Source organism: Peromyscus leucopus, chromosome 1, assembly GCF_004664715.2.
Source record: "Peromyscus leucopus breed LL Stock chromosome 1, UCI_PerLeu_2.1, whole genome shotgun sequence".
Lineage (NCBI taxonomy): Eukaryota > Metazoa > Chordata > Mammalia > Rodentia > Cricetidae > Peromyscus > Peromyscus leucopus.
In genome coordinates this window covers 91,947,003-91,972,383 of record NC_051063.1, presented here as the reverse complement: position 1 = coordinate 91,972,383, position 25,381 = coordinate 91,947,003, and the positions used below count along the sequence as shown (strand labels likewise).

Genomic DNA, 25,381 nt, shown 5'->3' with positions numbered 1-25,381 from the left:
CTGGTCCATGCAGCATCGCCTCTGACCAGGGAATTCGCATAGCCGAAAAAGGACAGCAGAAACCATGGAGGAAAGGTGCCTGACGGCTTATGCAAACTCATGTCTAACGACCTGTTTTATATAGCTCAGAACCACCTGGACAAGGAACGGTGCCACCCACAGTGGGCTGGCCCTCCTCCATCAATGAGAGCAATCATGATTCTCCACAGACATGCCCACAGGTCAATCTGATCTGGCCAATTCCTCAATCAAGACTTCCTTCTCAGGAAATTCCAGTCAGGTTCAAATTAAGTCTAAGTAGGATATACAGTGACACTGAAGGCACATGGGGACCCCAAAGGAGCCCAGGTCTGGAGCAGCAGCAGTCAGGTAAAGGCCTGCCGGTATGGTGACCTCCATGGTTCCAGCTCTGGTTAGCCCTGGGGCCACATCTACCCACGCCGCCTTCTTGTGTCCAGTCTAGAACTTGATTCAGACTGGCTTTCAGAAGTGTGTCCTTTCATTTTAATATTTCCCATAACTTGGGTGAAATATATTATTTAATATATTAACATTCCATGTCTGGTACATTAGGAAGAAAGAATGCTGAAGTTGATAGTAGCATGAACATACCTGTGTGTTTCCATTAAACCCGAGTCTCCTTCTGCTGTGAGGATGCCCATTCCAGCCGTTAAGACACAACTCTTCCCGGGCCTGACCGCTGACATGGCTCTCACTGAGCCTGTAGCAGTTCTTCAGAAGGGTGGGTCCACAGATGATCTCACACACTGTCTGAAGACTCAGATTGTGGAATCTCCGATCCATAATGTACCGACACTTTCATCAAATGTAGTAAAAATGAATAATCGGAAAAAAAAGAAGCATAAACAGATAACTAATACAAAGTTGGTTTTCATATATAATTATAATTATGTTTAAATTATCTTTTATTTAAAAAAAAAAAAGATTCTAGGCCAATGGAGATGGGTCAGTAGTTAAAGACATTTGCTGCCAAGTCTAACAAAATGAGTTCCCTGGGACCCACATGGTGGAAGGAGAGAATGAATGGACTCCCCTATGTTGTCCTATGACTTCCACAGGACTGGGCACACTCACACACATGCACACGCTAACACACACAATGTTTATAAAAAAATGACTTGGATCTGACCCTGGTGATGTTGTCATTCCTAGATGGAAAATACAATTTGTAAAGGTACTTTCTTTTCATTGCGTTGGGGACTTGGTCCCAAGGTCTCGCTCATGCTAGGCACATAATATGCCACTATATCCCAGGCCCTTCCTTTTTAGGCAGAACTCACTCATTTGCCCTAGGCTGTCCTTGAACTCCACACCCTCCTGCTTCAGCCTCCCAAGTGGCTGAATGACAGGCTTCTGCTGCTGGACCTGGCTTTTGAATGTATTTTCAAATTTGGTCAGTATCGGTGATAGTGTCTCACAGATCTGCAGTGACAAAATGTCGCCTTTTAATGGTTGTTGTTACATTCTGGGCTCTGACCTAACAATCTGTATAAAAAGCTTGTTCTTCCAAATGCCTCCTTTTATTAATATCCTTGGCTCTTACCTGCCAATGGAAGAACATATGCTTATCCCCTCCTTGCATGGAAATATTCTGATATTGAAAATTGAGATGTTAGATGTGGTGGTTTGAGTGAGAATGGTTCCCATAGACTCATGTGTTTGAATACTTGCCCTCCAGCTGGTGGAACTGTTTGGGAAGGACTAGGAGGTGTGGCCTTGTTGGAGGAGGTGTGTCATTGGGGAAGCGGGGTGTTCAAAAGACTCTGCAGTTCCCAGTTCTCTCTCTGTCTCAGGGACGTGGTCAAAATATGAGTTCTGAGCTATCCCTTCATTCTCCCATTAAAAACTCTGACCCTCTGAAACTGCAGACCCAATTAAATCTCATAGTTTTCATCACAGCACTAGAAACAGGACTAAGACATCAATCAAGAAAGCCTGAAAATCCACTCACCTCTTTTCCAATGTGACAAAATGGAATCTTGTCTTCCAGGAACAGGAAGGGTTAATTTCATAGTGGAAATATTTTAGAGTTTTTCTCCTCAAAAATTACTTACTTCTGCATGCAGCATGGCCATTTCTAATCAGCTTCCATATTAACACTTAGCACATAAGAAGAATAACACATCTAATGTATTACTCTGTCTATAATTCACTAATTTTACTCTATAATGATGTAGAAGGTTTAGTTACACTAACTTTTAAAATCTTTGTGTGTGTATGGTGATATTTTATTAATATGGTGATATTTTATTTGTACCGAAATGTGATTTTATTTGTATGTTAATAAATAAAGTTGCCTGGGGGTCAGAGCTAATAGCAAGCCATCGCAGAAGCTGGGTGGTGGTGGTGCATGCCTTTATCCCAGCACTTGGAAGGCAGAGCTAGGCGGATCTCTGTGTGTTCAAGGATACAGTCATCATGGAGACACACACCTTTAATCTCAATACCAACCATAGAAGACCTGGAGGTCTGTACAGACAGGCAGTGACGAGGAGGTCATGTGGTGGTGTTTACAACCAATGAGAAGGCAGAGCAGAAAGTCAATAAAAAGGACAGACACACAGGAAGTAGGTCTCTTGCAAAGAGGAAGGACAGCAGTGGCAGGAAGGGTAAGGAGGTTTTAAGTCTTAGCTCTTAGATATTGCTCTGATTTTTTTTTCTGCATTGTGTTTTTTTTTTATGTTTTTTGTTGTTTTGTGTTGTTTTGTTGTGTTGTGTGTGTGTGTGTGAGAGAGAGAGAGAGAGAGAGAGAGAGGAGAGAGAGAGGGTATATGAGGCATATGCTACTATGCGGTGAGACGTGGCAGCACACACAGGCCATGGCACATATGTGGAGGCCAGAAGACTACCTCAGATGTGGGTCCTCGCCCTCCATCTTGTCGGAGCCTGGGTCTCTTGTGTTTGTCAATGTGTACACGGGCTAACTGGCCCACGAGCTTTGCGAGGGTCTCCTCTCAGCCTCCTATCTCACTGTAAGATAGCTGGACAGCAGTTGCCGGCTACCGTGTCTGCCTCTCTGTGGGTCCCAGGGATCTGAACTAGGGTCTTCATGCTTGCCTAGAAGGTGCTTACCACAAAGTTATCCCACCAGCCCTCAACTGGCTTTGGTAGCAGAGCTTTATCAGTGAAGGAGCTGGCGCACTGATTTATAATTTATAATGTCACAAGAGCTTTAATCTGATAGCCATCTCCTAACGCCACTGCAAGGAACACACATTAAGTCTAAATCACACTGGTGCATAATGGTTCGTAATGTATCAGCTCAGGCCTAATTGGATTTGTCGAAAAGTGAAAAAAAATCCAGTTGTTTCCTCCTGTCACCTCCTGTGTGAATGCTAGAGAGACATCCATGTTAGTGGTCTCTGCATTTGTCACAACTGCGCGAAGCACACCTCCCAAGCTTTCATGTTCCGAGTCAGATTTCCATATCATTAGAATACATTAAGCCATAGCCTTCTAAAGTGTCACGTGAGCCACTTCTTGTCACAGAGTCACCCAACGTTTGCAGGCCAGCAGGGCAAGGTGGCGCTCCTAGAACATCTCATACACTGGACTTTTAGACCAAGCAACCCGAAGCGCTACTTTATATGCGGCGCATGAAGAACAGACAGTAGGGCGGGGATGCTCGGCCCTGCTCGGTCAGCTTTGGACACTCCAACACTCGGGGGCTTTTGTTGTTGATTGTATCCAAGTCCCACAAGGTTGGTAGGTTTATTTCTTCATAATTTCTTTTTTTTTTTTTTTTTTTTTTCGAGACAGGGTTTCTCTGCATAGTTTTGCGCTTTCCTGGAGCTCACTTGTAGCCCAGGTGCTTGAACTCACAGCGATCTGCCTTGCTCTGCCTTCTGAGTGCTGGGATTAAAGGCGTGTGCCACCACCGCCCGGCTTATTTCTTCATAATTTCTACAAATTGAAGCATAATGGGTTGAAGTGTGTGTGTGTGTGTGTGTGTGTGTGTGTACACGGAGACATCCGAGGAGAACCTGCTGACTTGGTTTTTTCCTTCCACCATGTTGAACCTGATGATCTAACTGGAGGTCAAACTGGACAGCAAGCGCCTCTACCCGCTGAGCCCTCGCACACCTGACCACTGCAACGAGTGCTTGTCACCATCAGTTTCTCATCCTGTTGCTGTCGGCGGTTTACGACAGCCACGCTCAGAAAGGTCGTGTCTTCTCTCCATGAAGCAGCCGGAGTAAAGGAGGGTGTTTAGTAATCTGTGAGTTACAGTTCATAAAATCAATACCAAAGTTGCCCCCCTGGTTTAACCAAAGTGCAGAATTTCAAACAGGCTTTATTAACATTTGAAATGATTTCAAAATAATCATTTTAATAACTTCACATTGATTTTTATAAAGTTTTGGGTTGCAATGATCAACTTTAAAATACTGCATCTTGTGGTCCCGTTCTATGAGACAAGCGCAAGTTTGTACTGGGAAGTTGCAGCGATATTAAAATGCTGTTAAGGCAATGAAGTCCCTGGTTATACATTACCCAATATCTTCTTTGGATTCTTGCCTAACAGGAACACTCCAGTTTCTATGAAGATATTAGAAGACATGATAGAGCCATCTTTCATGAGAAGCATTCAAGGAAGACATCTCTGGAATTCCTGTTTTCCTCTTGAAAGTGCCTTTGAAAACCAGTGCGCCACAGACAGCTTTGGGAGGTCTGCCCTGCCCTCTGCCGTTCCTCAAAGTAAATGCAGCCACCATCCACATTTACTTTATGTGCATGATGAGAACCAGAGTGTTTTGCCAACTATGGGCTGAGCACTCTCAGCCTGTCAGGCAATTAGTAGACATACACCATCTTAACTCCTTCTTAATATTCATCATGATCCTATGAGATGAATAAAATTCCTATTTCACATTTGAGGAACTCTTCCCAGAGACACTATGCAATGTGTTCAGGACACACAGCTAATAAAGTTCTGCAGCTTTGGTCCTGGCCGACGTTAAAATACACAGTCATTCCTCTCTATCTCATTGCCTCAACTTATAAGTAGTTATAGATATGTGTTGCTATCCTTGTTACAGAACACCACACAGACACATGCAAACACACATGTTCAATATGGCACATATGTCCACAGCACATACTGAAGACAAGAAAGCCACGCAAATGCTGACTAGGAAAGCAGACTTTGTGGTTATAGATAATTCTTTTCTGGTCAAATGGGCATTGAGGCCATGGCATCTTGGTGTTCCCAGCAATGGATATTGCATGGCAATTTCTTCTTTTGTTTTAAATTTTAAGTTAAATTTGTGTGGATGACATGGAAGGGTGTGTGCCCCATGGTACAAAGTGTGGAAGCCAGAGGAACCTGTCCAGGGCTAATTGTCTCCTTTCTCCTTCACGTGGGTCCTGGGGTTGAACTCGGGTTGTCAGACTGTTTGGTACGCACCCTTACCTGCTGAACCATCTCCTTCACTTTCCTTCTCTCTTTAAGACAAGGTCTCACTGCATAGCCTAGGCTGCCTTCAGCATTGCGCTTTTCCTGCCTCAGTCTCCCAAACGCCAGGATGAGGGGGCTGAGAGATGCTCAGCAGTTAAAAGCACTGGTTGTTCTTCCAGAGGACCAGAGTTCAATCCCCAGCACACACATGACAGCTTGTTACCCACTATAACTCTAGACCCAGGGAGATCCAATGTCCTCTTCTGGCCTACATAGGCATAGTGCACAGACACACATGCAGGCAAAATACTCCTACACATAAAAAATGAACAATTTTGCTAGGCGGTGGTGGCACACGCCTTTACTCCAAGAACTCCAGAGGCAGAGGCAGGCAGATCTCTGAGTTCGAGGCCAGCCTGGTCTACAAAGTGAGCTCCAGGACAGCCAGGGCTTGTCTTAAAAAAACCAAAAGAAAAATAAATAAATAACAATTTTTTAGAAATGGTAGAATTATACACATTTGCCCTATGCCCAATTGACTGACCATTTCTAGGGTATCATCTGGCTCCATAGATAGTGAATTTTTACTAGACAATCACTTTAACCAACTAAGCTACAAGGTCACAAGAGAATGTAGGCACTGGTGTTGCTGTAGAAATTCAAAGGAGCTGCATAGAAACCTTCAATTGTTTCTAGAAACTCTGAGGTTGACAGACGAAATCCAGCACAGCCTGATGGGACACCTCCCAGGGTTATTTATGATCACAGGGGACTAGTTCACTGACTGATGTGCCCATGCCTCTGGGAAAGCCATAGGTTCCCTAAATGAGTCATTTCCAGCCCAGCCTGGGCTACCAACCAGAGCAGCTTGTCTAAGAGCAATAGTTATGAGATTTAACAATGATGAAGATGCCACTTTGTGTCACTGTGACTCACAGGGACCAGGGCTATGGTGTTCTGGGATCATAATTTTTGCTCTTTGTTTACTATGTATTTGAAACATTTCACCAGAGAACAATGTTAGGTCATGGCGGGTGCAAAAACATCATTTATCATCTAATGCCAGGCTTCACTTGGTGTTTCTTAACCATCACGCTGTCAGGATGGGAGTGCAGCATATGCAAATTTTTTCCAAGGGAAATTTCACTCCCAGTTCCCACCTGCATCTCATGAAAGCAACCTTCCTGTTTTGATAGCAGATCGCCTAGTGTCATTTACTCTCCAAACACATCTGCTAGCTGGGACAGCAGGGACTTTCCCAGCTCTGGGCTACTACTGGGAACTTCCATGACATGACATAGGGCTGTCCCAGTGCAGAAGCATCGGGGTGGGGGACAGGGAACGGGAGGGTGGCTAAGAACAAGCACTGTAGAGTGGCAGGTCAGAGCTTCGAGCAGACTGCCCAGGAGGGATAATACCATGACCTGATCTAGATCTAGAATCAGAATGCTTCCCTCCCCACAACACCCCCACCTTCACCCCTGGTTTAAAACCTGGCCCAGCCCTCAGGATGGTCAAATCTAGTAGGCAAGGGGGCTACAGATTATCAGCAAAGAACAGTTGTTAAGCTCCCAGTAAGTTAGACGCTATGTAGGGAAGACACTATGAATAATGATTATGGGAACCTGCAAGGCATAGTGATATACCTAGACCTCCGCAAATTGGAAGTTTCTTGGTTACACATGACCTTTCTGTCTCCATAACTTGCCCATCAGACGCTCACTCTGTCTCTTCACTAAAGAAGGAATGAGTGAGTGAGTATAGTGGGTTAGCTGTTCCAGCTTTGACCTGGAAATACTACCCCCAGTGAGGCTTCCAGTAACTGTCACGCCTACCTATGGCCTGCCCCTGAGGCAGGGCCAAGATGGGAGCCCTTAAGACTGGAGGTCCAGATGTGCCAGCTCTCTTGGTTCCTGGTAATCCTGGATGTTCGATGGTAGGCCGAGCAGAGTTCTCCAGAGAACAGCGCTGGACTGCACTTCACCTCACCCGGATCCTGTAACCTATGTTATAACCCTTTATGTGTTGTAAGTAAAACCCCCAAATAAACTTCCCTTTTAACTATGTGGAATTGCCTTAATACCCGCCCAATAAGTGAGTGAGTGTGTGAGTGAGTGAGTGAGTGAGTGAGTGGGTGAGTTAGTGAGGGTGGGGGGGGGGTGTGGGTGAGTGAGTGGGTAGGTGGGTGGGTGAGTGAGTAATCCAATCAGATGGCAGGCAGAGTCTCTGTGTGGTCAAGGACACAGCCAAGCATGGTGACACAAGCCTTTAATCCCAGTACCAACCATAGAGACCTGGAGGTCTGCATAGACAGGCAGTGATGAGGAAGTCATGTGGCTGGGCTTAGAACCAATGAGAAGGCAGAACAGAAAAGCAATAAAAACACAAGTCAGACAAGAAGAAGCTCTCTCTGGGGAAGTGACAGCTGCGAGGTGGTAAGATAAGGTAGTCATGGCTCTTTGCTAGTTCTCTGATCTCTTTGGCTATTACCTTTATATTTGGCTCTGTGTTTCTTATTTAATAAGACTGTTTAGAAATTTGACTACATTTGGTACCGAACATGGGGCATGAACCCAAAACCCTGAGATTAAGAGTCCCATGCTCTATTGACTGAGCTAGCCGAGCTGGCCTTGAACTCATGATCCTCCTGCCTCCACTTCCTTCTGGCCTCCAGGTAGGTAAGTGAGTGAGTGAGTGAGTGAGTGAGTGAGTGAGTGAGTGAGTGAGAGTCAGGCACAGAGTTCTAGAAAACACCCCTCCTGGTGGCAGGAGAGCTAGATCAGTAGCTAAGAGCATTTGCTGCTCTTGCAGAGGACCCAGGTCCAGTTCCTAGTTCCCGCAGTTGTTCACAACCATCTATATCCCCACTTCCAGGGGATCTGACATCCTTTTCTCACTTCTGGGAACACCAGGCACATGTGCAGTGCACATACATACATGCAGGCAAACACTCATACATATGAAAATGAATAAATCTAAAAAACAAAATAATTCCCCTCCTGTATGAAACACAGAGCAAGGAAAGAGAGGGCCTCATCAAGGGTTGTTCACTGGGAGCCAGGGTCTAAGTTTTTTTTAAGGCCCTCAAATTTGTATAATTGTCTAAATAGTAAAGTTTTATTTAGAGCCTGGTTTGTGCCAAGGAAGGTTATAAATTCTGGGAGATTCAAAGAGTAAAACAAAGATGTTGCCTTCATGTGCCCATGGAGGACAGAGACTTGTTTATGATATTACAAATGACACAAATACTGAAGAGATCTGGAGAAGGGTGAAGAGGCTAGTCCTTCGCTACAGCAGTAGGCCAGTAATGTCGATGAGTCAAGCAAAAGAATAAGACAAAGAGATCAGCAGGGACGTGGGAAACTAGAGACCACATCCCAGTAACATCTTTCACTGACATAAAAGTATAGGTACTGGATAAAACTATCAGAAATGAAAGGGCTAGCAAGATGGCGCAGCAGAAAGGGCCCTCATGGTTCTTGCAGAAGACCCAGGCTCAATTCTCAGCAGCCACATGGTGGCTCACAACGCCCTCTAACTCTAGTTCCCAGGGATCCAATGCCCTCTTCTGACCTCTGCAGGCTCTGCACCCATGTGGTACACATACATGCATTCAGGTACACACATACACACTTAAAATAAAAACAAATATTTATTTAAAAATCTACTTCTCTTTCCTTTTATCCCATTAAAGCAACTAATCAGATGTGATCTAGAGGGGTTAGGTCAGACAAGTGGAAACCCATTCAGAAGTGCCTATCAGGCTTCCTAGACTACAAATTCTACCCATAGGAATCTATCCTGAGGGAATTAATCAACAGAAGCAGGAAGACGCTCATTGAAGCATTAATCATACTAACAAAATAATTAGAACTTGCTTAAATATCCAGCCATGAGGGAAAGGTTAATACATTATAATCAACTCGCTCAACTAAATATTATGAAGCAATTAAACGTGACAATTAGAAAGCCTATGTGACAAGATGGGAATTTTACTAATGTGTTACTGAGTGTAAAAAGTAGAATATAAGAATATGGTTTCATAGTAGTTAGCACTCCATAAAATTACACCATGTGAATGAGACAGATAGGCAACAAAAATATCAAAACAGCTTGTTGGGGAAGGGAGATACTTAAAATGTGCTTTTTCTTGTGTTTGGAGAACTATTAATGCATGTGTTATGCATAAAATTAAACTTCCCCTGGAAGGGTCTTAGTTTGGGGTTAGAAAAGGTGATTTTCTTTCTCTGTCTCTGTCTCTCCCCCCCCCTTTTTCTCCCTATCTCTCTCTGTTTCTGTCTCTCTCTCTCTCTGGTTTTTAGGATTTTCAGACAGGGTTTCATGTGTAGGTCTGGCTGTTCTGGAACTCACTCTGTAGACCAGGTTGGCCTCGAACTCCACCTGCCTCTGCCTCCCAAGTGCTGGAATTTAAGGTGTGCACCACCATCACCAGGCTAGAAAAAATTATTTTCAAATTAAAGTAATTTATGTGCATTTATTTCCCAACCATTTACATTGTGAAAAGAGGACTTCAGGGATTCTGGTGTTTACAACTGGTAGAAAGCTCAAGGATGTGCCTCTGGTAGAGAGAAAAGTCCTTCCATTTCTTTAAAGCAAAGGACAGTTTTGAGCATTAGGGCTGGAAATAAGATTCAAGGATGGGGCTGGAGAGATGGCTCAGTAGTTGAGAGAGAGAGAGAGAGAGAGAGAGAGAGAGAGAGAGAGAGAGAGAGAGAGAGAGAGCGCTGGTCATGCTGGATGGCTCATTCCATTTCAGGATTTCAATAGAAAAATAAGGGGCTGGAGAGATGGCTCAGTGGTTAAGAGCACTGGCTGTTCTTCCAGAGGTCCTGAGTTCAATCCAGCAACCACATGGTGGCTCACAACCATTTGTAATGAGATCTGGCGCCCTCTTCTGGCCTGCAGGCATACATGCAGACAGAGCTTAAAAAAAAAAAAAAAAAAAAAAAAGTAAGGTTTGGGCTGACCACTGGATTTTAGACAGTTGTGAAGTGACAACCACAGTGACCTCATTCTGACTCTGGAGAACTGGTTGCTGTTTTTTGCTTTTGTTTTTTAAAGATGTCTTTATTTTTATTTTATGTGTATGGGTGCTTTGCTTGCGAGTATGTCTGTACACCATTTGTGTGCCTGGTGCCTACAGAAGCTAAAACAGGGTGTCAGATTGCTCTGGAACTGGAGTTACAGACAGTGTGAGCTGCCAGTGGGTGCTGCGAACTGGACCAGGGGCCCCTGTAAGAACAGCAAGTGCTCTTAACAGCTGAGCTTTCTCTCCAGGCCCTGGGCTTTTATTTGTTTGCTTGCTTGGTTGGTTGTTTTTTTTTTTGGGGGGGGGGGGTTGAAATTCCACTTAAAATGTTTTAAACTTTAATTTTAATTTATTTGTGTGTATACATATTACACACACACACACGTGAGCATATGCCCCTGTGTGCATGCAGAGGCCAGAAGCAGACATAGGGTGTCTTGCTCTACCATTCCCTGCTGTAGTAGTCCCTTGACATGGGGTCTCTCACGAATGGGGAGATAGGAGAAAGGAGGAGCCCTAAACAAGCTGGCCAGTTAAACTAGTGTAATCCATGAGCTCTGGGTTCAGGTGAGACCTTGTCTCAATGGATAAAGTGGAATGCTATTGAGATTCCCAGCATCAGCCCTGGGCCTCCACACATAGGTACACCACACACACACACACACACACACACACCCACACACACACACACACAGAGAGAGAGAGAGAGAGAGAGAGAGAAGAGAGAGAGAGAGAGAAATGTGCATTTACATCCATACATGCTTGCATTCCCCCGCCCCCAAACATATATTTACACACACATGCAGAAAAGAAAGGAAAAAGGAATAAGAGGGTAAAGGTTTGAGTTCCCACTAAGACAGAGGAGGCCAGAGGATGAATCACAATTTGATTTTGTGGTCACAATGAGCATCGGAGACAGGACGGCACAAAGGGGGCAGCTACAAACTCTGCAAGTACTGGGGGGCTGGGGTGCTTCTCGGGACAGGCAAAGTCTGGTACAGGCCAGGCCTGCAACCGGAGGGGTCTTTAGGTACAGACACTTTCTGGGTAAGCTTCCTTCCCTGCTTGTCCTTCCTGCAGCCTGGTGGGTGCCCTGCATAAGACATGTTCTTTCCCAATTCCTCGGCTCTCTGCCCATGCCCCTACTCTTCTTATTTGCCTGCCCACTGCCTGCTGCCCCCTGCCCACTGCTTTGGTCTTTTAAGGCTTAGCTCAGCCCATTCCAGCTTTTCCCCACCAGAGCCCAGCTCAGGGCTTCCTGCTGGGGTCCCCATAACTCTAGCCAGGGACCTCCTTCCAGAAGCTGTCACATGGCTGCAATTATTTTGGATGCCTTTCTCTTACTAATCCTGAGCTAGCTGCGGGCAGGAACCACGTTCTATTCATGTTTTTGCCTTCTGCATGGGGCCTGACATAGAAGATGTGTTCAAAAAAGTCAAGTGAATGAATTTAAAAAAACTTTTTTCCCCCTCGGATTCAGTTGAAGAGGCGATTGCAGTCACTTGCGTCAGACAGGCTCCATTGTGCCTGAAAAACACTTCGCTTCTCCTCCTACGACCAGTGACTCATTCTTGGGGCAGATAACACAGTTGTGAGGTGCAGAACTTCACTTTCTCAAATCTTTTCAAAATCTGTTTTTTGAACGTTCTCCTCCAAAGACAAGAACATGGGGAGATTTTTTGGAATCTCTGCACTCAGAGTTGACTGATAGAATACTAAAGATGTTTGGAACTTCGTCTCTGCAGAGCATCCAAAAGAGACTGGGCGGGCAGGTGGGTCCCAGAGCCAGGCATTCACCTTGGCTCCACTCATGGCTCATAAGCCTCAGGTCGATCATCTATCTCACTCAACATCCACAGCATCTTCATGTGTCCTGGAAGGTGAGGAGACCAAAGACAAGAAAACATGGTGCAATGATAGCCTGTTTGTTCTGGATTAAATAAAGGAGATACCCACTGAAACTGGACGTAGATTCTATGTATGTATGTGATCTGTGCACATGTTCATGTGGAGGTGTGCCTTGGGTGTGCAGTTGCATGTGCACATGTGAGTGCATGCATGCAGAGGCCAGAGGTCAATGTCAAATATTTTCTTTAATTGCTCGCCACTTTATTAATTATCATTACTTTGGAGTTTTTTTATTTTTTAAAAAGATTTATTTTCATTCATTCATTCATTTATTTTATGTGTATGAGTGTTTGCCTGCATGTACATATGTACACCATGTGCATGCCTGGTGCCATGGGAAACAGAAGAGAGAGTCAGATCCCTTGGAGCTGGAGATTGAACCCAGGTTCTCTGCAAGTGCTCTTAGCTACCAAGCCATCTCTCCAGTCCCATCCTTTTGGTTGTTGGGTCTCATATAACCCAGACTGACCTTGAACTACTATGTACCTAAGGTTGACCTTGAAGTCCTAGTTCTACTGTTTCTGGCTCCTGAGTGTTGGGCTTATAGGCATTCACCACTACACCTAGATTTCCACCTTATTTTTTTGATACTGAGTCTTCCACCAAACCTGGCACTCACAGATTCAGCTAGGCCGGCTGGCCAATGAGCTCTGAAATTGCCTGTCTTCATCCATAACTCCCAATGCTGGGATTATAGATATGTGTTCTACATCCAGCTTTGACATGGATTCTGGGATCTGAGTCCAGGTTCTGCTTGTGTGTCAAACACTCTACCCACGGAGCCACTTCTAGGACATGGATGCCCATCCTTGACAAGGCAACATGTGGGTAAGGACAGCTCACCAAGCCCAAGCAACGCTGGGCAAACATGGTGTTCAAGTTTCTGTTTTGTTTTTGATAAAACACTGGCTGAATGCAACTTGGGGAGGGGAAAGAGATTATTTGGCTTATGGGTCACACTCCATCACTGAGGGAAGCCAGGGCAGGAACTCAAGGCAGGGACCTGGAGGCAAGAGCTGAAGCAGAGGCCACAGAGAAATGCTGCCTACTAGTTTCCCTGTGGCTTGCTCAGCTTGCTTTCTTATACAACCCAGGACCACTTGGCAAGAGTGGCACCACCCTCAGTGGGCTGGGCCCTCCCGCATCAATCATTAGTCAAGAAACTGCCCACAGGCCTGTCAGTCTGGTGGAGGCAATCCCCTCAACTGAAGTTCTCTCTTCCCTGGTAACTCTGGTTTGTGTCAAGGTGGCGAAAACTAGCCAGCACACACAGTTTGCAGCGAAGGTTATGATGAGCACCTGCCCCAACAGACAGCCACCCAGCCGCCAACCTCCTCTTTCCCATGTCCCTCTCTGCACCTTGACTGTGGTGCCAGTAGCTTTTTCTCCTGTCCACCCCCACACAAGGACATAAAAGCCCCTTTCTCCTAGCTCGCTGCTTAATTACAACTTACTGCTCCTTGTCCCAGCACTGCCATGGCAACAAGTAGCATTGGTACAAGAGTCAAAATCGAGAAAGGTTGCCTAGCAACGGAGTAGTAGGATGCATTCAAGGATCCTGGAGGCCCGAGTTCTAGTTTTGGTTATGACTACCTGGGACACAGCAGATAAAGACCCAACTCCTCTGTGCTTTGGTTGGTTTTGTTTGTTTGTTTGTTTTGTTGTTTGTAAAACAAAGGTAGTAACAATAGTCTCAGAGAACTATTGTAAAAGCTCATTCCACGCATTCTGGGTCATTGTTGTGGGGGAGAAAAATGGTGCACGTGGACTAAGTCAGAAAGGAAACAAATGTCAAAGACAGATTGCTATCTGATAGATTGCTACCTGATGACCATGCCACAAGAGAGGTAGTCTCCCTGGTGCCGTGGTCACTGTCCCTTCCCTACTGTCTCTCTGGTGCTGTCTCTTTGAGGGGTCACTGAGAGTGTCAGTCATAGTTCAAATGTAGGTGTTATTTGGCTCATCAATTTTATCTCTAGGAATCTTGGTTATGGAAATGTTTTCAAGCTGAAAAACTGGACATGAACCCAGGAGGCCATCGAAGAGGGACACAGCATGTCGAGCAGTGGAACCAGGGGGCCACTGTGCAGGTTGAGAGCATCATTTGTCCAATGATTGCTATTCTTTCTTTCTTTTTTTAAAATTTTTATTTATTTTGATACAAGTTCTCAGGTACCTCAGGCTGGTTTCAGACTTGCTGCATAGTCAAGGACGACCTTGAACTTCTGGTCCTCCTACTTTCATCTCCTGAGTGCTGGGATTCTAGGCATGCACCACCAAATTCAGTATAGTGCTGTGCTGAGGATCAAGCCCAGGTCCTGCGCATGCTGGGGAGGTCCCATGCCAACTGTGCTACATCCTCAGCTCCTAGGATCTGGGGCCACTGTGTGCTGTTAATTAATCACTGTGGTCCCCAAAACGCCCTGTAAAAATGTTGTGTCCTTTGAACAGCAGAATACTAGAAAATAAAAAGAAACCTGTTTAGGGGGGAGGTAATTTTTTATCCAGCAACACAGCAGGGTTCTCTAAAATATGATGTGTAGTGAATGAAGGCAAATCACAGACAGACACACCCTTTACAAGGATTTACCTACCAAGACATCTCAAGAAGCCTGGGAGACTTGTCACAGAGTGAAAAACAGTTACTTCTTGCTGCTCCCAGAAGAGGCGACAGATGCTTAAATATCCTTAATTTTTGCATATGCTATTCCACCCACCTGAAAAGCCTGTCAGTTGTCCTTCCCTTCCTGTGAAGGCCTGCCTATCCCTCTGGGCTCCGGCAAATACCATTACCTCTCTGCCTATCCCTCAGGGCTCTGGCAGATACCATTACCTCTCTGACATGTACTGGTGTAGTTCACATCACTCTCTATGTTCTCATTGTCTCTATCACAATGTTGCCATTTTAATTAGCTGCTTGTGGGTTTCCCACAAGCCTCCCCAGTAGACTGCGCTTTAGGGCTGCAGAGTCATCTTTTTATTTCTCACTCCAGGGCCTCCCTGGCCTCTCTAGGGAGGCATTAAAAGGAGAGGTTAAAACCTGGGTGGAGGCAGCTGAAGCTACCTCTGCTGCCGTGGGTTCATGTCGACCCAACATGTGGGTTCGTGTGTTCAACAAGCGTGCTCTAAAGCAGTGGTTCTCATCCTGTGGGTTGTGACCCTCACGGGCATTGCATAATCAAATATTCTGCATGTCAAATACTTATGTTATGACTTATAACAGTAGCAAAATTAGCAATGAAGTCGCAACAAAATAACTTTATGGTGGGGGGTCACCACAGCATGAGGAACTGTATTAAAGGGTCTCAGCATTAGGAATGTGGAGAATCACTGCTAAGGGAAGAGTCAGAAAGCCAAGCAGGGGTAGAGAAGAAGCTGGGTGGAGTCTGAACATAACCTGAACAAACTCAAACTAACGATGTTGGTACGCCATTCACAATCTGGACAGCAGGTGGCGCATGCAGCCTAAATATCATAGCCATTCCCTAAGGGATCACAGAGAGAAGGATGTAGGTGAATCAGGAAGATGGAGATGTCATCCTCCAGCCCCATCTTTCTCCAGACCCCAGTGAGCTACACAACATAAAGGTGGACATGGGGTCCTCTGCGCAGGGATGTGAGGTCCTAGCTTTTGCCTTCACACTTCGTTCTTACCCCCCTCCAGTCTGCCCATGCTGCCCTCTGACACCCCACTCTCCTCAGAGCACCAACATCCTCATCCCACAGTGACAGTAAGAGTGAAACTGTCCAGAGGAACCTGACAGCACCGACCAAAGGACCAGAGGCTAGCCCAACACTCACTTTCAAGATGTGTGCTGGTTAGTCTTTTTTGTCAGCCGGGATCATCTGGGAAGAGGGACCATCAATTGAGGAGTGGCTTCTTCATCAGCACGAACTAGGCATGATGGCTGTTTTAGTCAGACTTCCTACTGCTGTGACTAAGACTATAGCCAAAAGCAGCTCGGGAAAGGACGCTCTATCGGGCTTACACGTCCACACCATAGTCCATCGCTGAGTGAAGTCAAGGCAGGAATTTGAGCAGGACCCTGAAGGCAGAAACTGAAGCAGAGGCCATAGAGAAATGCTGCTTGCTGCCTTCTTCTCCACAGATTGTTCAGTTATGTTCTCACACAACTCAGAGGCACCTGCCCAGGAGTGGCACTGAATACAGCAGCCTGGACCCTTCCACATCAGTCATTAATCAAGAAAATGCCACACAGACTTGACTATGGGCCAGTCTGATAAAGACATTTTCTTAAGTGACATTCCCTCTTCCAAGATGTCCCTGCTTGTGTTAAGATGACAAAAAAAAATCTATCCAGGACAGCCACACATATCTGTAATCCCACAATTTGGGAGGTAGAAGCAGGGGGGCTAGAAGTTCAAGGTCATTCTCGACTATATAGTGAGTTTGAGGCCAGCTTGGATTACATGAGACTCCGTCTCAATAATAATAACAACAACAATAATAACAATAATAATAATAATAATAATCCTTAGGTCCTTAATGACCTAACTGGAGCTACGTTGGTGGAATGTAGAACCAGAATCCTGGTCACACACAGAAGTGGGAGAGGATGGAAAATGGAAGTAATGAATAGAGATGAGCCTCTGAAGAAGTGATAGCAAGAAAAGGGGGGCCAGGAGAGGAGGAGTTCACCATGGTGGCTAAGTCACCCGTGTGGAGACCGAGGTTAGCAACATGGAGAGCAGAGGTAAGTATGAGGGAGACCAGAAACCCATTGCTGTAGTCTCCAGAGCGTGGGAGGTAGCAATGGTGGACTGGAAGAGGACGCCATATGGGAGACACAGGCGTCGGAAGATCTGCTTCATAAGTGATGGGGCAAGTAATTCCAGAGGACTCGCGTGTAAGGTTTTGAGGGGATCAGGGTTTAGACCAAGGGCACAGAGGGCATCCCGAAAAGGATAGACTGAAAGGGATATAAAGGCTGAGATGACTTACGATCGAGTTCCTGGCTATTTAAAACAAGCCTGAGGAGAAGCTTCTCCAGCTACTCTCCTTTTGAGGAGGGTGGGTACCAGGTCTACTAGCTGCAGATGGGAAAATCTGCTCTGCTCAGAAGCTCTGGGACTAGCAAGCGAGACAGATGGACTGGAACCAGCCTCGGAAACCAGCAAGATGGCGTAGCTGGGAAGGGTGCTTGCCCTGCAGGCCTGGTGATGTTGTACAGGATCCCACACCAGGAGAGAACCATCTCCTAAAAGTTGTCCTATGACCTCCGTCAGCAGAGGCTGTGGCATGCCTGGGCCCTTATTCTCACAATGTACACACAATAATTAAATTATTTTTTTCACAAAAAGCAAACAGTCTTAGAATGCTGACCACACACTGTCCAGGCTGGTAAAGTCCAAGGAACTGAGTCCATAACATAGAGACTCTAGTCACAACATTGCATCATTAGAAAGTGACCGCATCTCTACCTCGAGAATCAGGGTTGTTCTGTTTCCCAGCTTGCCTGCCTTCCAGATTCTCACAGACTCACGGTGAATGCACACTCTGAGACTGCCTTCCCCCAGCCTCTGCATAGCAGCACATCAAGCAGTTTCTGTTTTCCACGTTGTTTGTCTCAATCCCAGCCAGCGACCCTTCAGTGTGAGCTTTTGTTTTTGTTGTTTTGCACGAGTGTCGAACCTCATGCATTTGCTGCATGCATGTAAAGTACGCAGATATGCACACCTGTCCGTATCAGCCTACCAATGTATCTCAAGACCGGTGGATCCCTCCTTAATCTTTCTCAACACATAGAACAATTATCAGCAAGCTAGCTGAAACCCTACCCTGTTCTCACCCACTCAGGAAAACAGGCAATTGAATGAAAATGGTGTTATTGTAAAATATAACTTTGAATCTACTCAAATTTATAACAAAAGCAACCCATTTAAAAACTCTGGCTTGGTTAATGTTCAGAGAGCAAATGACATCCTGCAACAGTTTGGGCCCAAGTGTGGTGCTGAGGTTGGGATCTGTGGGCTACTTGGGGAAGGCAGATTTCTGAAATAGTGTAGTGGGAACATGGCTAACCATGGAGGACACACATCTCAGCAGGAAGTGGCACCTGCCTCTTGTTGGATATTGCCACTCAAGGAAAAAAATTAAAAAAAAAAAATCTATTTTCGATAGGCAAAGTGCACAACCGGGTTTTTGGGGACTGCAGTCCATGCTGCAGTCGCTTAAACCTGATGCACAAAGTGAAAATCCACAGACGCTGCTCGCCAAGAAAGCCTCTTGGGACTTCTGGAAGTTTTGTGACTGTTTGCATGTGTTTGGGAACCCAGGAAGGTTTTTTAACCAGATGACATCATCCAAATACTCATTGGTTTGGAAGTTCCAGTGGAAGAACGGGGGAAAAAGTAGAGACTGGAGAATGTGGTGGACGCCAGGCAGGGAGAGGTAGACAGCACCAATATGGCGGGTGACCATTGCGAACTTGGGGCCTGAAAGAAGAGGCAGTGGCCTGCTTCGAAGCTTTCTCCCGCTTCTGCGGGCTGGGAGGTAGCTTGGTCACACGGGTGACCGCACCCTTCCTGCAGTCTGTGAGACTGTCATCACCTCACAAAATGTCATCCTGTGACTAAGAACAGGGTCACTGAGTCAATGAGGTTTCCTAAAATGAGGGGTTTGGGGTTTCATGCCTGAAATTATAGTAAAAAACAGCACTTGCTGACAAGCCTTGGGACCCACTTTGAAGATAGAGAGAACTGACTCCAAGTTGTCTCCTGACCTCCACACTCTCACTGTGTTAAGGAACACCCCCCCACCCCGCACACACATAACATATACAAACAAACAAACAAATAAATAAATTTTTAAAAAGTAAATAAATGTAAATAAGCAAAATCGATGTGAGGAACAGATTCCCTCAGACAACACTTTTGCCAACTTAGTGGTATTGAATTAATAGGGATTAAGGATCCCTGTGGGCTTAGTTTATTCTAGGATCCACTTTTAACCCTGCGACCTTTAGTAGGGGGCATAGTTTATCTGGCCTCAGCTTTTTTACCTAAAAATGGCATAAAATTTCTATCTTGGTACCTGCGGTAAAGAGTCAATGGATAAAACGTGCAGTGGTCCTGATGGGGTGCCTAGACAAGCCTCAGTGCATCCCAGTCTTCATCTCTTCATCCAGTGAGGTCCTTTAAGAGTTAACTAAGGGACTCCAAACAAGCACTAGAAATCATGGATTGGGAAGGAGAAGTTAGTGGGTAGACTTCCAGGCTGAGAAAGAAGTAGGATGAGATACTCCCCATTAATGCTGACTAATTCCTCTGGAATTAAGTGTAGGACAAAGGAGTGTAATTCAGTGGGATCTCAAAGAAACAATGTGTGTGCCTGTGAGTCCCTTTCCAAAGCCTCACAGCCTCCTCCAACAGGGTGGGGCCACTGTGGGTGGGACTAAGGGCTTCTTAACAATGCCCTGAATTCTAATCTCACAGAAAGAGCAGGGAAGCTGGAGGGCAGAGTAGGGCTGGGATGGACAGACTTCCCTGTGACTCTCTAGCTCAGGGCTAAAGTGCTCAGGTTTGGGGAGGCTCCCAAGGTTCCTTGGCCAGGATGAATCAAGTGACAGCCTAGGCTGATTCACAACCCAAGAAGCTGGCAGCTTGCAGCAGACCAGCCGGCCGTCGGCCCAAGGGTGAGCTCATTAACCACAGGGACCCTAAGCGGTGCGTGTTGTCCAGGCTGGCTCAGTCTGGGAGGCAGAGTGGCTCCATGCCTGAGTCAGGACCGCACCAGCTTTCAAAATCACTGTCTCTAGGGAGTACCAAAGGCACTTGTCACTGAGTTCTTGGTGGTCCCAGCATCCTGCCACCTTCCCTGCAAAAGGCAATTCATGAACAGGCGGATGGCAGGTGATGTCATTCTATTCCATAGTGAGAAGAGCACATGACTATATTCATGGAGAACTCCAGCCTTGATCAGACACCAGGTCCCAGTCTGAGGTTTTGAAAATATGGCTGCCGTTACCAAACCAGTTGGAGACCTTCCTGTCTGTGGTCCAGAAATCCACAAGGCACAGCTGGCCTGCCTGACCTCAAAAACAGCTTCTAGCTGGCTTGCCTGCCTTAAAGAGCTTCTGTCCCTGGTAGAGGCACACAGCAAGACAACCAGAACACATTCATGCAAGGCCAGGGGCAATGGCACACACCTATAATCCCAGCACTTGGGAGGCTGAGGCAGGAGAATCAAAAGTCCAAGTCCAGTTTGTGCTCTACTCTCTGAGATACCGTCTCAAAAAATAAAAATAAAAGTTAAACAAAGAAGAAAAAAGGCGGGAAATCATTCACACACACACACACACACACACACACACACCATCTGTACACACACATGCATATACACATACATATGCAGACATTCACATAAATGTATATGTATATATATAAAAACCCAAAAACTATTCCTCTAAGGGAAGGAAGTCATTTGAGTTTCCATTCATCTGATGACCAACCGGGCTACAGAACACCAGAGATTAACAGTGTCCCTTACAGACAACCACACACAGAGAAGGTGCCTCTTGGGTGCGGGTGACTTGAAATAGTCAACATTTGCTATAACTTGTTCTTCCAGGGAAGTGTGGCAGCCCTGGGTGGGTGAGTGCGCCGTTGGAGTCCACACTTCTCCTGGGAGAGGCACCTGCTCTCTCAAGCATCGCTCCTGCGCTCAGAGTGCTTTGATGACTCACGTCAGTGAAGCTGCCTTTGAGATAAAGCTTCCTTCCCAGAATCCTCTTCCCAAGCCCTTCCGTGGGGCTGTCATGTCACTAGCACTACAGGGGCTCAAGAAGGCGGAGTCCTGCATCCTGTTAGGTAACTTTTCCTTATTTATTTCCTTCTCCTCCTCCTCTCCCTCCTCATTTGTCCCTTCCTTCTTCCTCGTATGGATTTATTTCTTCTGGTGAGCATATGCCATATACTGGAGGGCAGGATGACATGGATCTAGCCGCTTTGCTGACTTCCTCCATGACTCAGGCATGGTTTAGCACCCTTTCTTCCTAGCTAAGCTTGGTGGCACAGGCTGGTGATCTCAGCTACCTAGGAGACGGGCACTTTGGGAATGGGGAGAGCTGACTGACAGCACCTTCTCTGAGTCCCTCTTTATTAGGAAATCTCGTGTGCTTGGCTTTTATGTTCTTAAGAAATGGTGCTGGGGGCAGGGGTTGGAGGGTGGAGCATGACAACTTTCCATTCCAAACTAGATAAGGCAAAATAAATTTGTGCTGCCACGAGTTTGTGATTTTAGCACTTAATTTTGTCAAGACTAGGGTGCTAGACAAGGCAGGAACAGCATGGGTCAGCCTGGGCCATCACTGGCATTGCCTCTGATAGGCAGAAAAGGATAGTAAGTCCCTTTGACTGGTCTACCCCCAATACCCATGATTTCTGCCTCCTTAGGATCCCCAGACTATGTCTCAGTCCTGAGACTATGGGGCACTCTTAGTGACTACAGGGGTCACCAGACCTTCATAAGCCATGTGTGATGTCAAGCACAAATCCTCTATGTAGGACTGAATCTTAGTAAGATTCAGGCTGTGCTCTGGTGCTGATATATAGCTAAAGGCGTCCCTTCCTGTTTCTAGACAAGACCCAGATTTTCCTAGACCCCAGTCATAGCAAAACCTATGGTTCAAGGCTAACTCTGAGAAGAGATCAGAAAATTGAGGTAGGCATGGCGGCACACACCTTTAATTCCAACAGCACAGCCAGAGCTATATAAATAGACTCCATCTCAAAGAGAATAAAAGAAAAAAGAAAAAACCACACACACACACACACACACACACACACACACACACACACACACAAAGTAAAGAAAGAATGAAAGAAAGAAAACTGAGGTAGCTAGCTCTAAGACAGGAGGCTAGGAAGGACCTGGGATGTGGTAGGCAGAATGAGAGAAAAGCCAAGGGTGTTGTGTAGTTTTGAAGGTGTCCCTTCCAAGTTGAAACCTCCCTTCCTAGAGAGAAGGGAAAAGAGAGGCGCTACAGATTCGTGAAGTTAAGGAATAGCCTAAAAGTTTCTGCAACATCATGAAATTGAGCAGCCTCAGGAAGCTGAGGAAGCTACAGGATTCCCACATGCCCTCTCTGGGTTGTCCAACAGTCCGTGATTACCAGGGGAGATGGTCTCCGGAAGCTGCCTGTGAACTGTACTTGGAGCTCCAGGGATACAGTTTTCCAAGTTGTTATCGTGTTAGGGTGGGCCTTTGAGTCACCTGTGGTCCTGGAGGTAACCACAACACACTCACTGGTTCACCAAGTTAGTTTTGGGTGAAATGATTTCTTGTTGATGCCCTCTCTCAGGTGAACAGACATTTGTTCATGTCTTTCCAGGGGGGACATATCACACAGCAGCTAAGGGCCTAGAAAAATGATTCTGACATTGGGAAGGGAGGAATCCTCTCTGAAATCAACAAGACAGTGTGCTCCTAGCAACCATCCTCCATTGGCCTGCCAGTCTTTGGAAGCTGGCAATGTATCACCTGTCTTCTCCCCAAGTTGCCGCCTGACATCTGCTGATCCAATTCCAGGTCACAAATTTCAGCCAGTTACAAACTATTATCCCTTCATAGAGGGAAGCTTGCCTAGTCCATGGGTTTCTAGAAAGGACTTTGCTTCTATTCTTTCCCCGTTGTTGAATGCTCAAAATAACTTTCCTTCAAGCAAAAGTGGCATCTCCCATGGAAACGTTGACTGACTTAAAGCCACTCTCGGGAAGTAGCTAGTCTTCAAATCTCAGTGCACACTGCATCTTGGGGACCATCAAAGAGGAGCCTGGCCTCCTTGAAGGCCTCCACCCACATCTTCCTTCCTAAGGCAAGAAGTGCCTGATTAGGGCTTGTTCTCTTTCTCAGTCAAGGGTTTTGTATTTCGCCGTTTGCAGAGAAAAGTTTCCATGAGCCAGCTCAAGGGGATCTCAGCTATGAAAGAGGATTAGGAGCGTTAGGTTGGAGGCAAATGGCACATATCTCCTATCCAGAGCCTTGTAAGATTTCCTCCCTTCCTGGAGTTCTGCTCTCTTTCCTGTAAGATGCACAAGAGAGGCACAAAAGAGACTAGGCGGCTTCTCTCCAGAGCGTTCTTTCTGCCTTCACATTGCAGTGTGCTAAACATCATTTGGGGAAAAAGTCCACGCTGTCGTTTTATACTTGAAGAAAAAAACAAACAAAAATCTGGAAAATGAAGATCAAAACCCTAGCTAAACATCAGGCTCCCAGCCGGGGTGCTAAAGTGTCTGAGATCCGAATTGAATCAGTGCTGACAACATGCCCCACTGCCTGCCTTGTCCAGGAGAGGGTGAGCCAAGGAGTTTCTCTCTCCCCATACTTCAGCTGAATGGCACCTCAGAAGGGAGCCTGCAGACAAGGTACAAAGAGACACCGGAGAGGAAGACCGGGAGACAGGAACCAGTTCTGGCAGCCGTGGCCCTGAGCCTGGCTCTTCCCCAGGGCTGGACTTCTGGCTGTGTTCTTCTGGGAGGAAGGGTGAGCAGACAGCCTCAGCGCTGACTCACACAAAAGAGGGCTCATTGTTTTTCCCTTGGCCGCGTAAGTGAACCAGAGCCCAGAGCACAGGCTCCAGTCGGGCCGGCCTGCCACGTCTGGGGCTCAAGTCTCACTTCACTACTTCCCAATGGTGGACACGTCAAGCCTGGCACCTTCAACTGGAACAGAGGGCCAGCAAGATGCTGACTTAGCAAGTTGTTTCCAAGTTTAAAGCAAATGCCATAGAGAACAGAGCCATAGACCATGCTGCGGGGGTAGGGGCAGGGCTGGTAATGCTGAATTCAGTTTGCAAAGTTCAGGGCTGCTTTCATTTTTATCTAATTCTTACAGCTTCTAACTCTTTTCTTGAAGTTAAGAGGAGATAGAGACTACCCCTTTGGTATCTTCATCATCTACATAAGGTCACACACACACACACACACACACACACACACACACACACACACACACACGGCATCCTCCTCGGGATTCAGCTGACACACTTTAGTGTTAAGGTCTTCAATTTCATTGGGTCTTTCTCAACCACCTCTTGTCTCACTCAGCAGAGTGTTGAGGTTGGGATGCTCTCCTGCTCCTGCATATGAGACTTTTGCTGGGATTGCTTCTTCCCCGGGGCCCTGCTCTGAGGCTTGGCTGCAACCAGGACCCCAGACTGTCCCTCCTCTTATGCAGAATTCTGAAACAATCCACCGCCATTGTGACCTTGGGGCAGAGATGAAAAATGTCCTCCTGTCCGTAGCACAATCGGATTCTTACTGACATCTTCCTCCCTTATGAGTTTTTACCAACATGCGAAAAGAAATGCCATGGGATTGTTTTTTGGAGTTTATTTGGGGGGGGGGTATATTTTTTGCTGCTGCTATTTTTTGTTTGTTTGTTTGTTTTGCCCCGTTCTGTTGTCAAGTCTGGCTGCATTGCCCTGGCCTCTGGTTTATCTGTTTGGTTTAGTTTCATTCTTAGTGTGTAGCAGTACTGTCCCCAGCCGTCTGTGGTGGTGTAGATGGGGACACACTTTCTTGTCACCAGGACCAATCAAGAGTTAAAACAGGAAGCACACTCCCTTGTCTGGAGACACCAGTGACTGAACAGAACCTGTCTGCTGGGGCTCTGCTCTGGAGGCCAGGATTAAAAGAAGCCCAACATGCTCCCATGGCTCTGGGAAATGAGCAGGGGGGTGTTACTCTCCTCAGCTCAAGGATGGGATGCAGAGCACCTTTGATTCCCTCCCCACCTCTAGAAATAGGGTAGAAATAGAAAGAATGTGATGTACACATGCACATAGTGAATTCCTGGTTGAGAGAAATGCACATTTCTCACCAGATTCCCCAGAGCATTCAGGATTTATGAAAAAATGGGGGCTGGGAACAGGGTTGGTTTTGAAGGAGGTAGTGACATGTGAATGAATCATGAGCAGTCACCCTTGATTCACTGGTTTTCTCTCTCTCCACATCCAATCTATCAACCACACTCTCCCTTGAAA

At 46.2% G+C, this 25,381-nt stretch overlaps 1 long non-coding RNA gene across 1 annotated transcript; it reads left to right on the top strand.

Moving 5' to 3' along the window:
- Positions 1-4,150: 4,150 nt before the first annotated feature.
- LOC119087565 lies at positions 4,151-4,994 on the top strand. The gene is made up of 2 exons (XR_005091026.1): positions 4,151-4,240; positions 4,547-4,994. It is a non-coding gene; the product is annotated as an uncharacterized LOC119087565 (long non-coding RNA).
- Positions 4,995-25,381: the final 20,387 nt, after the last annotated feature.